This window comes from Stomoxys calcitrans, chromosome 2 (genome assembly GCF_963082655.1).
Source record: "Stomoxys calcitrans chromosome 2, idStoCalc2.1, whole genome shotgun sequence".
NCBI lineage: Eukaryota > Metazoa > Arthropoda > Insecta > Diptera > Muscidae > Stomoxys > Stomoxys calcitrans.
In genome coordinates, this window is record NC_081553.1 from 18,106,579 (window position 1) to 18,121,449 (window position 14,871).

Sequence of the window (14,871 nt, forward strand, 5' to 3'; positions counted from 1 at the left end):
CGATTTGGCTGAAATATTGCACGACGTGTTCTATTATGACTTTAAATAATTGTGTTAAGAATAGTTCAATCGGTCCATAACCAGACATAGCTGCTATATAAACCGATCTGGAGTCTTGACTTTTTGAGCCACTAGAGGACGCAATTATTATCCGATTTAGCTAAAATTTTGCATGAGGTGTTTTGTTATGAGTTTCAACAACTGTCCTAAGAATAGTACAAATCGGTCCATAACCTGACATAGCTGCTATACAAACCGATCTGGAGTCTTGACTTCTTGAGCCAATAGAGGGCGCAAGTATTATCCGATTTGGCTGAAATTTTATACAACAGCTTTTTTCGTGACCTTTAACATACGTGTCGAATATGGCATGAATCGGTTTATAGCCTAATACAGCTCCCCTATAAACCGATCTCCCTATTTTACTTCTTCAGCCCCTAAAGTGCGCAATTCTTACTAGATTTGGCTGTAATTTTACACAATGACTTCTACTATGGTCTCCAATATTCAATATTCTTTTATCCTTTGTTTGCCTAAAAAGAGATACAGTCATAAATGGCAAGAGTTCGATAAATGCGATCCATGATGGAGGGTGTATAAGATTCGGCCCGGCCGAATTTAGCGCGCTTTTACTTGTTTAGTCATTCCGTTTGCAACACATCGAAAAATCAATTTCGGGCCTCACTAAGTGCATACATTTCGTATCGTTGTAAAATTATTAGGCGATTTAACAATGTCCGTGTGTGTATCCATATTTTGTAATCATCGTACAGTCTTCAAAAATTGAGATATTAAGTAACCAATCTGCCGGTTAAGAGTCTGAGACCCATATAAGCTTTTTTAATACCCGATTTCGCTGAAAATTTAAATAGAGAGTTGTTTTAAGCCTACCGACATCCGACCCAAATATGGTTCAGATCGGAAAATATTTAGATATAGGTGTCATATAGACCGATCTGCCCACATAGTGTCTAAATCCCATAAAATACACATCTATTATTCGATATTGCTGGAATTTGACACAGTGACTTGAATTAAGCCTCCCTTCTTTCGACCAGAATATGGTGCCGATGAGACTATATTTAGTTATAGCTGCCATTAGACCGATCTTCCAATTTTAGGTCTTAATATAAAAACAATTAAAAAGGCGTAAAGTTCGGCCGGGCCGAACTTTTGATACCCACCACATCGGGTATGTATGTAAATCACTTTTCGTCAAAATGAAAAATGCATACCTAATGCCCCATAAAAGCTATATCGAAATATGTTCCGATTTGGACCAAATACTAATAAGTACAAGTCATTGTAGCTATATCTAAAAATAAACCGATTTGAACCATATACGACACGGATGTCGAAAAGCACAACATAAGTCACTGTGTTAAACTTCAGTGAAATCGGATTACAAATGCGCCCTTTATGGCCCCAAAACCTTAAACAGAGAGATCGGTCCAGATTTGGATATAGCTGCCATTAAGACCGATCTCTCTGTTTACAAAAGCATGTCGAGGGGCTTAACTCAACTCACTGTCCTAAATTTTGGCAAGATCGGACAATAAATGCGTCTTTTATGGACCTAAAACCTTAAATCGAGAGATCGGTCAATATGGCAGCTATATTCAAATCTGGACCGATCTGGACCAAGTTGACAAACGATGTTGAAAGGCCCAACACACTGTCCCAAATTTTAGAAAACTCGGCAATAAATGCGCCTTTTATGGGCGCAAGACCTTACATCGAGAGATCGGTCTATATGGCAGATATATCCAAATCTGAACCGATCTGGGCTAAATTGAAAAAAGATGTTAAAAGGCCTAACTCAACTCACTGTCCCTAATTTCAGCAAAATCGGATAATAAATGTGGCTTTTATGGGCCTAAGACCCTAAATCGGCGGATCGGTCTATATGGCAGCTATATCCAAATCTGAACCAATCTGGGCCAAATTGGCGAAGAATGTCGGAGGGCCTAACGCAACTCACTGTCCCAAAGTTCAGCAAAATCGGATAATAAATGTGGATTTTATGGACCTAAGACCCTAAATCGGCGGATCGGTCTATATGGGGGCTATATCAAGATATGGTCCGATACATCTTCGAACTTAACCTGCTTTTGGACAAAAAAAGAATCTGTGCAAAATTTCAGCTCAATATCTCTATTTTTAAAGACTGTAGCGTGAACAGACAGACGAAAGGACATGGCTAGATCGTCTTAGATTTTTACGCTGATCAAGAATATATATAGTTTATAGGGTCGGAAATGGATATTTCGATGTTTTGCAAATGGAATGACTAAATGAGTATACCCCCTATCCTACGGTGGTGGGTATAATAAGCGATCCGCAACATTCAGTTGCAGAAAAATGTCAATGAAATTTTCCCTTGAGAAAAAATGTCAATGAAATTTTCCCTTGAGAAAAAATGTCAATGAAATTTTCCCTTGAGAAAAAATTTCAATGGCATTTTTCCTAAAAAAAATTCAATGAAATTTTCCCCCAAGAAAACATTTTAATGAAATTTTAATGAAAATTTTAATGAAAAAATTTTTAATGAAACTTTCTCTCAAAAAAATTTTATTGAAGTTTTTACTGTCGGGAAATTTTCCCTGAATCTTACAAAATTTTATATATAAAATTTTATTAAAAATGTAAAATTTTTAATGAAATTTTCTCTCAAAAAAATTTTATTGAAGTTTTTACTGTCGGGAAATTTTCCCTTAATCTTACAAAATTTTATATATAAAATTTTATTAAAAATGTAATCCCCTTTTTTTCTTTTCTTTTTGTCACTGGATTCGTTCGTTGAAACCGGTTGATTTTATAAAGGGAGACCAGCTGTTTTCATTGAATTTGCACCTTCTAGTTCCTACCGTTAAACCATCCATATATCCTTAAAAAGTCCAACAACTTGCGATTGTTCATCCGCTAAATCAGACAAGTTCTCAAAGAAATGAGAACCTCAAGTTGATCTCCATTTGACTGCCAGTGCAGAATACATATACAGCAGATGTTCTTTAGTCTCTTCTTCCTCGACGTCCTCACAGCTTCGGCAAAAGTCAATAATGGCAACCTTCAGTTTGTTAGTGTGTTTTCCGATCGGCTAGTAATCTATCATGACGGACAAAATGTGAAATTTTATCGTTTCCGAAAATTTCATAAAATTTTCTTCTTAAGCAAAATTAAAGCGTCTAATTTTTAGAAAATTTATTTAAATTTTTACTTTGCGTCAGCTAACTCATTGTCATCTAAGGGTTCATTAATCAAATGTTTAAAGGTTTACTTTTATGAGAAATAACCTAACCGGTTTTTTAGAAATGGTAAATTTTCAAGTAATTCGAAAGCCGGGTTAAGGAAAACTTTGGATTCTTGATCACTCTTATTTTGATGGAATTTGAGCATTATATATTCTTATATAAAAATTATCACACTCAAATAACATTTTTCTCGGATTCAGATTTCTTTTATTTATTTAATTACACATCACCAATTTGCCTTTTAAATCTATCTATTATAATAAAACCAATTTTATTTTATGTGCCTAGTTCAATGTACTTTGTACTTGAAATGGTTGCAATTAAAAATATTTTACAGTTAATTGACATCTACTTATGGATTATGTTATTATTTATGATACAAAAAATTGCATTGAAGCCACGACAGCAACGCACAACATTTCATTGTCATCAAGATTGTCATCATCGTAGCTCATTGACTAGGCGGTATATGCTGTGAGTGAGAAGTGCCACAGTGGAGTTTCTTATTTTAGTGTTTTTGTTTTACTCCCTGCCTCATAGTTGCTGATGCTGTGCTTTTTGCTCGTGTGTACTCATATATGATGTGATATGATTGACATCAAACCATTCGCCGATGTCAATCAATCGAAGTGTGGTGAGGTGATGGAGTATCGCAGTATCTATTAATAAAACCATATGTGTGAGTGTGTTTGTGTTTTTGCCAAGTAGGCGAAATACTACTACTACCCATTAAGCTAACACAGTGATCGAATGCCTGTCTGTCTGCTTAACTGTCGAAGTAGTTTCTCCACTTAACAAACGAGCACACAACACTACTCATTCACTGCCGCCTAGATGTGAGTGCCAGAGAAACTATCATCTAAATTGGGACAGACATAAAACAGTGATAATGAGCTCAATATAATTTGCAATTATTAAATGGTGGATAATGGCAGTCCCACCACTACCATTGCACACACACCCAAGAGTAGGCAACATACTCCAACCTTTCTAAGCTCAATGAAAGAATAGCATGAATGCTGTAGTGCCTTTATAAACTGGTGAAGAGAACAAGCAATAGGGTGAGTGTACTCTTTGCTCTAACTGTATGGTATGCATAGTTCATATCACTATCTCTTTCTATCGCTTGTGTGCATAGCGGATTTTTATTTCAACCAATCAGCTTTGCTAAATGTTTGGTTACTAGTTGTTGCTGCTTGTGGATTGTGGAATGTATTGCTACGTATTTCCCGTTCAGTTCTGCTGCCGGCCCCAGCTGCTTTTTATCCATTGCTGTTGTTTGTTGAAGCAGCACATACATTTGTACTTGGTCTGTTTGTCAGCAGTCTGTCGTAGTTCATTTAGTTATTATCTCTCACAGCTCCCATAAATATCGTGAGAGTGTGAGCCGATAATTGTCATCTGTTGGTGGTGTTGGCTGTATCACTTATTTGCCCATTCTCATTTCATTCCTCACAAACAGCATTGCCATTTTGCCAATAGGAACCAAATTATGAAGAAATAAACATAATGTTGGTGTTAAAAATTAAACAAAATAAAATAAATAAATGTTAAATAAAATAAAACAAAACAAAATAAAAAAAAATAGAATAAACTAATATAAAAAATAAAATAAATTAAAACAAAATAGCATAAAATAAAATAAAATAAAATAAAATAAAATAAAATAAAATAAAATAAAATAAAATAAAATAAAATAAAATAAAATAAAATAAAATAAAATAAAATAAAATAAAATAAAATAAAATAAAATAAAATAAAATAAAATAAAATAAAATAAAATAAAATAAAATAAAATAAAATAAAATAAAATAAAATAAAATAAAATAAAATAAAATAAAATAAAATAAAATAAAATAAAATAAAATGAAATAAAATAAAATAAAATAAAATAAAATAAAAAAAATAAAATAAAGTATAATAAAAAAAATAAAACAAAATAAAATAAAATAAAATAAAATAAAATAAAATAAAATAAAATAAAATAAAATAAAATAAAATAAAATAAAATAAAATAAAATAAAACAAAATAAAATAAAATAAAATAAAATAAAATAAAATAAAATAAAATAAAATAAAATAAAATAAAATAAAATAAAATAAAATAAAATAAAATAAAATAAAATAAAATAAAATAAAATAAAATAAAATAAAATAAAATAAAATAAAATAAAATAAAATAAAATAAAATAAAATAAAATAAAATAAAAAAATGAAATAAAATAAAATAAAATAAAATAAAATAAAATAAAATAAAATAAAATAAAATAAAATAAAATAAAATAAAAATAAAATAAAACAAAATAAAATAAAATAAAACAAAATAAAAAAATAAAATAGATCAACAATAAAACAAACAAAAATAAAATATTAAATTCGGCAAAACCAGAGGTAATACAACTACCGGTCGGGCCAAACTTTGGATACTTGTATATCCTACACACTTTATGTATATCCATACAAATTTGAACGAAACCTGGTAAAAGTGGTAATATATGAAGTTTCTTTGGCAGATCGGCATTCATACAACTATGTCAAAAATCGGTCCGATCTGGATTAAATCGATTTAATCTATCGTGGACTCGGAACCTATATAGGGACTCCAAACTATCTGCTATGCATCTCAATCTCACCGTTCTTGAACCCAAGGCCTTGGCATAAAACCTGAGTTTTAAGGGAGGTAAATCGCTTGCCAGAATTTTGCCTGCGGCTACTGTAATGGCACAAACCCCTGCCTGAAAGACCGTACACTCGTCCGGCAGGTCCAGATACATACATTGAGTGCATCGGTGTAGACCCCAATTCAATCCCTGACTTCATCTTGGAACCATCAGTGAAAATCGAGGTCTCATTTTCCTCGAACACAGCATTCGGCCTCCATTCATCCCTCCCAGTAAAACGAGTCCTAAATGCCCTTAATCCAGCCGGTAGTGATGCCAGGTAGTCGCAGTTTCTTCTCAGTCTATCCTACGCATCTATTACATCCATAATGGAACTCTGGCCGTAACTGTACTTCTTCAGCATGCCGAGTTCCCTCAACCTTAGGGCGACCTTGGCGGCGCAGTTCCGAATATAGCCCCAGTGGGCTGCATTTCCAGCATCGCTTCCAGCCCTGCCTGCGGTGCGGATGTCATTGTCCCAGTGACCACGACGCCGGCCAGTCTCTGAACCTTCTTGAATTCCCACGTACCAATGCTCCATAGGTCAGTACAACACTCACAATGGCCGAATACATCCCATTAATCATCTTGGGAATTACCCCCCCATCCTACCGAATATCCTCCTACAGGAGTAAAAACCTCATAATGCCTTACGGCCTCTCTTCTCGGTATTCCTCTTCCAGGACAGCTTCGAACTCCTCAACCCATTTCTGGTAGCTTATCTCGTCAATCTCCCCAGTGATAGAGCTGGCAAACAATCGATAAACGCACCATTCGATAATTTCGATATTATTAATAATAAATATCGATAGTATCGATACTATCGTTAATTTCCCATCACCTATGTTTCAAACGAAAATAAGAAGAGCGATTTATATAGAAGCAATATCAATGACTAACCGATTAAAACCAAATATAATGATGTCAGTTGGTAGTTAAGAAAGAAATCATTGCACAAAGTTTTAGCTCAATCGGAAGAAAATTACGCCCTCTATAGGCGCAATGTATCTTACAGCATACTATCAGTGTCGGATCGCTTATTTTTGTTCAATTTTTCAAAAAATTGAACTTTACCGACAATATCGATAGGGAAAATATCAATATCAACCACTTCCAAGGTCCTGCTGATCGTCGGCAGAAACCTGTCTCGGACCAGCAACAACATCATCCGCATAAGCGATTATCTTCGACGGCCAAATTTCCAAGAACATTCCATTACGGAACAGGGGATATTTCTCCCATATCAATGAGTGCAGTTCCGGTAAAGCTCAATGATAAGGGACCTTCTTTTTTATGCCGAGTCAGAACGGCGTGCCACATAGCGACACCAATTGGACACCTCACCAATGTAGCCAGCATTTGTAAGGGGATAACAACTGCTAAAAAATTTTGTGATGTTTATGCCGGAATTTGAACCCAGGCGTTCGGCGTTAAGGCGTTCATGCTAATCTCTTCGCCACGGTTGCCTCCTTCAATCATAATGCACAACATTAATTATGAGTCACACATTTATATAAATCTCACTTTGAATACCTATTTAATAATGAATATATTTTGATCGCGCTTGATATCATCAAACAATCTATGCGCCTTTGTAGTTCTTGTTGTCTCCAGGCTGGCGCTTCTTTTGTGTGATCATTTTTTCTACCTTAGCGAAATTTGAAAAAAATTTACCTATACTGGCTGCTGTCTAACTTGCTATTACTCAAATGAAAAACCAAAAAAAAACTTATGAAAGCAGACGAGGCAGTGCTTGGAGTATTTGATAGAAAGATTCTTCGTAAAACATAAAGACCAGTTTGCGTTAATGGAGAATATAGGCGACGTATGAACCACGAGCTGTATGAGCTGTATGACGATGATAGCATAGTTACACGCATCAAAATACAACGACTGCGTTGGCTAGATCATGTTATCAGAATGGATGAGGAAGCTCCAGCAAAGAAGTCTTTTGAAGGCAAACACGGTGGAACACGGAAACCGGGAAGACCAAAAGCCCAATGGAAAGATCAAGTGTTGGGAAACAACTCAAAACTTGAATGAGCGCAGAAGATCGAGGCGCTTGGAACGCTATTCTATGTTCGGTGAAACAAATGTTCTGTCATAGGCAATTAAAGTAAATTAAAGTAAATAGGTAATCTGTCTATTCACCGTGCAGATCCAATTCCGATCTGAACTAAAATACGGCAAGAATATGAAGAGTTCAGTTAATAAATGCGCTTTCTTTTGGCCCAAGACATTATATCGAGTAAGCGATCTTTAAATCAGCTATATACAAATGTAATCCAAACCCTATTTGGGCAAGGTTGTCAAATCGGATTAAATATGCGCCTCGCAAGAGATGTTAACCCTCAATCCTGTGAGATGTGTACTACAGCAGCCCCAAGTAAAATATTTATGGAGTCTTTTCCCATTTTTGTGTATGTCGAATGTTCTAACTGCATGTCAACAGAACGCCAAGAGGCTTGATTTTCCTGTCTTAGTTATCGCCACACCATTGCTAGCAATATTTGTCAGAATTACTTCTCAATAATCCTTTGAATTGGGTTACAATATTTTCATATTATTTTGTATTAATAAAAAGACTCATTGTGGCAACTCTTTTCAACAAAACCATTGGCATCTTAAACTAAAGTGAAGATGTTAAAAATAAATCACTCGTTAATTTATTGGTGGTAGTAGGTTGGTGTTGGGCATATTCGATTGGCTACCCATTTAACAGAAATCCAAATGTACAGAATTTTCTTCTTCATAAAATCTAGTCTCCTTGACTTCCCACCATGGCAATAAGAGATTCAACTCAATTATATGTCATACTCTCTCTGCACGTGTGCGTTTTTAACTTCGTTTCGTGTAGCGGTGGTGGGTTCTTCATTTCAAATGGAAGTCAATTAAATTTGAAATTTCATGAGAATATGAATGTCTCTAGTCATCACATCTTTGTTTTGTCATTTAAACATTTTCTTCCTCAATTTCAGAACATCATGCATGTGAGGGGAAAATGACGTGCATGCCTGGAAGCACTTAAATGGTCTAAGTGGGAAAATTGTTAACATAATCGGGTAATAAATTTAATTGCAAATCTTGTTCAAGGACGTTGAATAACATTAGTTCCATTTAAGTTCTTAGGGTAGAGAAAAGAAACAGGACTTCAAAATGTAGTATTTAAATTTGCAAAACTTGGAATTGATAGATCCATTCGTTAGGAAGATAGTGTTTTTTACAGGCACTCTCAAAACATAAAACATTATGAATATCTTTGCGACAATTAATATGTTTTATTAGGGAATTACTATTTTTATACTAACTGTGTAATATTTGCCTCCACAGTGTAAAGTTTGTGATGAACTTGCCATTTTTTGATGTAAAAGCCCCATCATTTATGGTAAAATATTTAGGAACTTCGTTTGCGGTAAAGGCAAAATTCAAAAGTTATTTTAAGACAAAAATATTTCGTTTACAACAAACGATGCGTTGTTACACGAAAAGAAGATTTCTTAACTTGATTCATTTCTTGTGTATCTTCCATTTGGCATAGAGTGTGAGCTCGTGAGAGTAGAGAGACGTACTCTCAAAAGACTCGATTTTGGTTTTTCCATTGAGTAATGGCAAGTTAGACAGCAGCCAGTATAGGTAGATATTTTTCAAATTTCAGTATGGCAGGAAAATTGCTCAAATGTACAATACCACAAAAGAAGCGCCAGGCTGGAGACAACAAAAACTACAGCAGCGCATAGATTGTTTGATGATACTTAGCGCAATCAAGTTAAAATGCATCTTTAGATTGGTATTCAAAGTGCGATTGACATCAAGGTGTGACTCATAATTAATGTCGTTCATTATGGTTGAAGGAGGCCACCGTGGCGAAGAGATTAGCATGTCGTCCAATGGGTCAAACTGGCCTCCGAGTGAACTGATCTACGGTGGGTAACCCATTCAACCAAACCTAGGTAAGGTTAAAAAGAGGATACGGATATTAGTTCATGCCACATGTGTTGTGCGCTCTAAAAACCTAACCTTACCTATCGTTATGGCTGAACCCCTCTTTAGTAGGATTTTCCATAGCTTTTACAACAATTATGGTATATGGTATTTTAACTTTTTGATTTGTTTCCAAGAATGAGAAAGAGAACAAAAAGACGCACCTTGATTTATTTCGATCCACTCAGATTAATTTCCTGATTCTGTTTTGCCCCGCCCGTTTAACAATAGTTCTTGTTATCAAGGTATAGGTCACACATAGAGTTGTCGCTCTGTGGCACACCGAATCGCACAGCACTCATTGATATCAGAGAATTATCATTGATATGAAAGAATCCTTGGTAATCCCAATGGAATGTTCTTGGACAAAATTGCAAGTTTTATCTCTTTTATATCCAGTCGTTGATACGGCAAATCAACTCAGAACAGATATACGAGGCCTGCTATATAAATTTCTGGTCTAATAATGAAAATGCAAATTTTTTTTATCAAAAATGGTTTATTGTTTTTCAAAGTATCATCCAGGATGATTTCTACTTTTACTTTTTCCACCCCGATAAAAACACCTCCAAAACATGGTTATAGAACGCTTCAACAGCATATTCGGGCGACAAAAATCATTGACCACGCATTTTCATCCTAATAACCGGGAATTAAAAATATAAAAAAAGTCATTGGGTGCCAAGTAAGAGCTGTACGGTAAATGACCCATCAATTCGACGCTGGTTCTAGCCGATGTGTGACAGCTCGCATTGTCAGAGTGAACAATAATTCCTCGTCTCTTGTTCGTTTTTCGATTTTCTCCCAAGACTTCAATCAAATTTTGATGTACCACCAAGAATTGACCGTCCTACGGTACTCAAGAGGAACAATCGCTACGTTATCCGTTTTGCCGAAGAACCAGGCGAAAATTTACTGCGAAATGTTTCTTCCACATGGAGGCCACCGTAGTGCAAAGGTTAGCTTGCCCGCCTATGACGCTGACCGCCTGGGTTCGAATTTTTCAGCGGTATTTATACCCTCATAACGCTGGCGATATCTATGAGACACAATGCCATTTTAAATCTTCTCCCCCAAAGAGGTGTCGCACTGCGGCACGCCGTTCGGACTCGGCTACAAAAAAGAGGTCCCTCATAATTGAGCTTAAATTATGAATCGAACAGTACTCAGTGTGATATGTGAGAAGTTTGGTCCAGATCCTTAGTGGAATGTTCATGGTAAAATTTGCATTATCGTTTCTTCCACTAACAGCTGTCACACAGTGGGAGAAAAAAACTAGTAAAAAATATGTCTTGTCAGAACCGGTAGAGATATATCTTTGAAATTTGGAATGGTTAGAAGAACAAAATTTCAAGGCACTATGTTGTCCGGGCCCCTAAAGTTGGTCACCTTGATATTTCGCCTATCTGTTGGGGCTGCCAAATCTTTGTTTGTGGTCCGATTTTGCTGGATAGTGCTCAAAAATCCCTACAAAAGGTCCGTATAAGATCTACAATATCTCGTCTTATTTCGGGGATATTCGAATGATAGATGGTCACAAAGAGGGGACTGTGAACATTCTATAACAAGGAGGCCTAATCTAGACTTGAAGAGGTCAACCGCTTTACTGTCATTGACTAGAACAGACGTCCAGGTCATTTCGTCGGTTATGACAGGTCACTGTCTAATCGGAAAACATGCTGACAAATGATTCAAGGTTGCCAGCAACGACTTTTGCAGAAGCTGTGATGACATCAAAGAAGAAGAGACTATAGAACACCTACTGTGTGTGTGTCCCGCACTAACAGTCAAAAGGAGTTCCACTTTAGGTTCTCATTTCTTTGATAACCCGTCTGATTTTGCGGATGTGAACATTCGCAAGTTTTTGGGCTTTTTTAAAGCGATCTGGATGGTTCAACGGTATGAACTAGAAGGCATCTTCCTTCTTCTGTTACTGTGGTATCACATTGGACGAAAACGTCTGAGTCCGATGACAGTCTGCCACTTAAAACTAACCTAACATTCTGCTGCCAATGTCCAGGTTTATGTCGTTGTGGAAAAAGGATACTTTTTTTTCAGGCAACAGAGGAGCTAAGAAGGGTAAGTTCAGACTCAAGGCCTTCTTGCTGGCGTCCAAATGGTATGAGAAAATGCGTTGACGGACCGTCTTAAGTGGGGGTGGATGGAATTCAATGTAAACTCTGCGGCTGATGGAGAAAGAAGATTGAGAAATCACAATGGGCCACATGGTGCCCCAGCGGATGTCAAAGCAGTGTTTTGGTAATATTCTAAGCTGCGGTAATATTCTATTCTAAAGCACTACAACTTCCAAAAGCTACACAATCTTACATCAAAGCAAAATAAGTAAGACTGGAAAGGCCGAAGAAGTTGCTGTGTTTGTGGTAAATTTCCGAGCATCACATTCTATAATAAGAAAATTTTCTCAATTGAGCAATACGTAAACTCCCAAAGTGAACGTTTTTATACCCACCACCGAAGGATGGGGGTATATTCATTTTGTCATTCCATTTGCAACACATCGAAATATCCATTTCCGACCCTATAAAGTATATATATTCTTGATCAGCGTAAAAATCTAAGACGATCTAGCCATGTCCGTCCGTCTGTCCGTCTGTCTGTTGAAATCACGCTACAGTCTTTAAAAATTGAGATATTGAGCTGAAATTTTGCACAGATTCTTTTTTTGTCCATAAGCAGGTTAAGTTCGAAGATGGGCTATATCGGACTATATCTTCATATAGCCCCCATATAGACCGATCGCCGATTTAGGGTCTTAGGCCCATAAAAGCCACATTTATTATCCGATTTTGCTGAAATTCGGGACAGTGAGTTTTGTTAGGCCTTTCGACATCCTTCGTCAATTTGGCCTAGATCGGTCCAGATTTGGATATAGCTGCCATATAGACCGATCCTCCGATTTATGGTCTTACTCCCATAAAAGCCACATTTATTATCCGATTCCACTGAAATTCGGGACAGTGAGTTGTGTTAGGCCCTTCGACATCCTTTGTCAATTTGGCCCAGATCGGTTCAGATTTGGATATAGCTGCCATATAGACCGATCCTCCGATTTATGGTCTAAGGCCGAGAAAAGCCACATTTATTTCCCGATTTTGCTGAAATTTGGGACAGTGAGTTTTGTTAGTCCCTTCGACACCCTTCGTCAATTTGGCTCAGATCGGTTCAGATTTGGATATAGCTGCCATATAGACCGACCCTCCGATTTAGGGTCTAAGGGCCATAAAAGCCACATCTTTTATCCGATTCCACTGAAATTCGGGACAGTGAGTTGTGTTAGGCCCTTCGACATCCTTTGTCAATTTGGCCCAGATCGGTTCAGATTTGGATATAGCTGCCATATAGACCGATCCTCCGATTTATGGTGTTAGGCCCATAAAAGCCACATTTATTACCCGATTTTGCTGAAATTTGGGACAGTGAGTTGCGTTAGGCCCCTCGACATCTTTCTTCAATTTGGCCCAGATCGGTTCAGATTTGGATATAGCTGCTATATAGACCGATTTCTTGATTTAAGGTTTTGGGCCCATAAAATGCTTATTTATTGTCCATGTCGCCGAAATTTGGGACAGTGAGTTAAGTTAAGCTCCTTGACATACATTTGCAATATCGCACAGATCGGTCCAAATTTAGATATAGCTGCCATATAGACCGATATCTAGGTTTTACGTTTTGGGGCCATAAAGACGCATTTATTGGCCGATGTCGCTGAAATTTGAGACAGTGAGTTTAGTTAGGCTCTTCGACGTCCTTCTTCAATTTTGCCCAGATCGATCCAGATTTGAATATAGCTGCCATGTAGACCGATCTCTCGATTTAAAGTCTTTGCCTCGATTTAAAGTCTTTGCCCCATAAAAAGCGCATTTATAATCCAATTTCACTGAAATTTTACATAGTAACTTATGTTAGGTTTTTCAACATCCGTGTCGTATATGGTTCAGATCGGTTAATTTTTAGATATAGCTACTGTACTTATTAGTATTTGGTCCAAATCGGAACATGTTTTGATATAACTGATATGGGTCATAAGGTATGAAATTTTCACCGAATTTTGATGAAAGGTGGTTTACATATATACCCGAGGTGGTGGGTATCCAAAGTTGGGCCCGGCCGAACTTAACGCCTTTTTACATGTTACTATTGGGTTGCCCAAAAAGTAATTGCGGATTTAATCAAATATACTTTTTTACACTTTTTTTCTAAAGTTAGCTTGCTTTGTATATTAATTAACAGCTGATAACTGACAGAAGAAAGAATGCAATTACAGAGTCACAAGCTGTGAAAAAATTTGTCAACGCCGACTTTATGAAAAATCCGCAATTACTTTTTGGGCAACCCAATAAATCAAGCGAACATGCGAGAATTTGTAGTAATCTTCCATCTCAAGTGATGGTATGCCCAGCTGAGACCGCCTAGGACCAGTATCCAATCATGTTCATCAAGCCTGGCATCAATTTATGTGTGACTTGTTATCACGAAAATATTTATGCTTTGGTACTAAGGGAACGCAAACATTTCGGTTGTAGACCATGAGCGTGCTAATAAGACTAGGAACCGTCATATGAAGCACGCTTAAAAGGTAAAAAAATCATGTTCCGCACTTTATTTCATCCACACAGTGGCTGTCCAATTCACCAGATGCCACTCCGATGGAGGAAGGTAAGAACAAAACAAGTAAAAGCGTGCTAAGTTCGGCCGAGCCGAATCTTGGGAACCCACCACCATGCTGAAAAATCTGCTAAAAATTTACACAAAATAAATTTAGTTGAAGGGCATAATTTTATTGTACATACCAAACTTCTGTCAAACTAGCAAAAATTTAAGCTTCTAGGAGCCGAACAAGGATGATCGAGAGACCGGCTGTACATGGAAGCAATATCAGGTTATAGACTGATTTGGATCGTATTTGGTACATTTAATGGAAGTCGTAACAGAACACCGCATTCAAAATTTCAGCCAAA